Source organism: Chaetura pelagica, unplaced genomic scaffold (assembly GCF_000747805.2).
Source record: "Chaetura pelagica isolate M959 unplaced genomic scaffold, ChaPel_1.0 scaffold301, whole genome shotgun sequence".
NCBI lineage: Eukaryota > Metazoa > Chordata > Aves > Apodiformes > Apodidae > Chaetura > Chaetura pelagica.
Genome location: NW_009952150.1, coordinates 341,199 through 343,945, shown reverse-complemented (window position 1 = coordinate 343,945; position 2,747 = coordinate 341,199).

The following is a 2,747-nucleotide window of genomic DNA, read 5'->3' as shown; positions in this document are numbered from 1 at the left end:
CCTCCTCTCTTATTTATTGCAATGACTCCTCACCCCTCTTGTGTGCCTGGCAGGTGGGTCCCTCCCTTGCTTCCCCAGTCCTGGCAGGGCTGGGAGGTGGTACTGGGGAGGGCAAGGCTGCTTGAATGCAGTAGGAGGGAGCCCCTCATGAAATTCCAAGCAGCAGACCCTTCAGTCCCATGGGAGGAGTGCCGGCCTTACACTTGAGGTTGGGCAGGAGACCAGGACAGGTGGCAATAATGGGTTAGAGTGAGGACTACCCCAGGGTACCCCTGAGATTGAAGCTTGCTCCTTCCCTGCTGCTACCATTGTGCCTCAGCCTTGGACATAGTGCAAGCAACAAAATAAACCATCCTGCCCACCTCAGCTGCACTGTGCTTACTGCAGCAGTCAGGATCAGCTCCTGGGGTGGGGGCCACAGCATGAAGAGAAGCAGCAGCCTTAGCCACAGCACCACATGCCACACTCGGATCACCCTTTATTTATCTTCTGCTGCACACAGGGGGCAGAGCTCTGGGCCTGCCTCTGGCTATTGCTCCCCCCACCTTGTTTTAGGGCTGGGAGCTGGTGCAGACCTCAGCCCACCTGCACCCCCTCTCCTTCTGCCTAAGGAAGGAGGCCAGGATTATGGCACACTGCTCAACCCACAGCTGGAGGGGCACACATACAAGGGTGGGGGGCCCTGCCATCCCTACTGTCCCAGGGCACAGCAGCAAAGGAAGATGGTGGATTTTCCCTTTCCCAAGCCCTCCTGTTCCCTTTGCTTTGATGCTCACAGATGGCAGCCATTGGCCCCCAGCCACAGCTCCTTGAGAGGCTTTTCAGTCCTCTGCCTGCCCCACTCCAGCCATAGCTCCATGCAGTGGCACTCTGTGCCAGACTTTGTCTCAAGGACCAGAAATCGAGCTGCTCCACTCCGTTATTGCTGCACAGCACATATTCCCAAGTGAGGCAATGCTCATCATCATCGGGGGACTTTGTGGTGGGGAGCGCCCAGCTGCTGCTCCAAGGCCAGCCGCAAGCATTGCTCATAGAGGGTGCCACTACTGTCCATCTTCTGGTCTGGACGCTTGGCCTTGGAGCTCACATGTGGAAGACCCCAGTGTCTCATGGTCTTTTTGAGATACTGTGCAGGTACTAGCATGGCCCTGGGTGCTGTGATACAGCTGCCAGAGAAGCAAAGCTGTGAGCATCACTGCGATGCTGCTGCGTTGACAGCCATTTTGCACCCCAGCCCCACTCACAGCAGAGCTAGGGATAACACAAGGCAGCTGCATGCCAAGCCTGCAGGGCAGCACCCAGCCCCACCAGGGCATTCTTCCTGCCTATACAGGGTGGTGGGAAGACCTGCACAGACCATGTTCCCTTGCTCCTCCCCACTCACCTGTCCTGTGGCCCCTCACCCGGGATGCAATCAGTGGGTGGCTCCAGCACAAAGCAGCCCATGGCAATGCGGTCAGCTAGGTCAGCCACCTCCACGTCACTGATGTCCCTTGCCCTGCGCAGGAACCGCACCAGCCTGTAGGCACAGGATGGCAGTGGTCAGCAGCTGCTGGCCAGGGTGGGCATCCTGCTGGGTCTCAAACTATCTGCACACAGTGGCCGTGATGGTGGGATAAGCCCTGCCTTTGTTTTCCTGGACACACACCTGCGAGTGCAGTTGCAGTGGAAGAGGGTCCGTGTATCCACATTGTGCAGCTGGTACTTCACCTCATGGGGTGCAATCTGGTGCTCACACATATCCAGGTGCTTGTGGCACCTGCACACCCTGCCTGGGCCTGAGGACAGCAAGGCAGGTAAGGAGCACTCCTGGCTCACGACCCCAAGGGCCTGAGGCCCACACACCACACACCTGCTGTGGCACACGCTCTGCCCCCACCACCAACTCACCCTGCTGCCTGCCCCCCTCGACAGCAGGCCTGGGGGTGGCTCTGTTCCACTCTGTGGCCAGGCTGGGTCTGACAACACCATTGCCAGGGCAGGCCGTGCCGGCAGGGACTGCTGAGCTCCCAGCGCTCAGCTGTGCTTCTCCCAGCACTTGCCTTCCTCGAGCAAGATCCTGTTCCAACACACTCACTGCTGTTGTGGGGCCAGGCTCCAGCCCCCTCTGCACTGCTGGATGCCTCGTTGTGGGCTCAGCCTTGTCCCTGGTGGACGCAGAGGACAAGGTACCTGGGCCCCACAGCTGCTGGGCTGTTGCAGGTCTCCATGCCCGGCGAAGCCCACGGTTTTGCACCTGTCCCTGTTGGAGCCTCTTGCGCCCTGTTCTGGAGGGCTTTGCCCCCTTGCCCGAGGGCTGCACCACAGGGCTGCCCGCCTCCTCCGCGAGCGGGCTGTAGTGGTACTGACTCTGCTGCACCATCCTGGCCAGGGGCACAACACCGTAACGCTCACACCTGGGAACAGCACATGCCATGAGGTACGACACACCAGCCCTGCCATGGCCAAGCTGCATCCCCTGCAGCAGGGGCGGCACCCGGCAGGGCATGCGTGGGGCCGCGGCAGCAGCGGGCACCCCCCGGGCACTCACCCTCCCCACCAGTGCCACTGCACGCACTGCTCGCTCTCTTCCAGCACGAAGCACGGCACCTCTAGCACGTTGAAGAAGGTGACGCCGATGATGTTGGAGATGGTGTCGTTGAGGGCCAGCAGGCACTGTCGGAATCTAGGGGCAGAGGGGGCGGTGAGAGGCCCGGCGGCCTCCCTGTGTCCCCCGTCCTCCCTCCCCGGCCCGGCCCGCAGCGCAC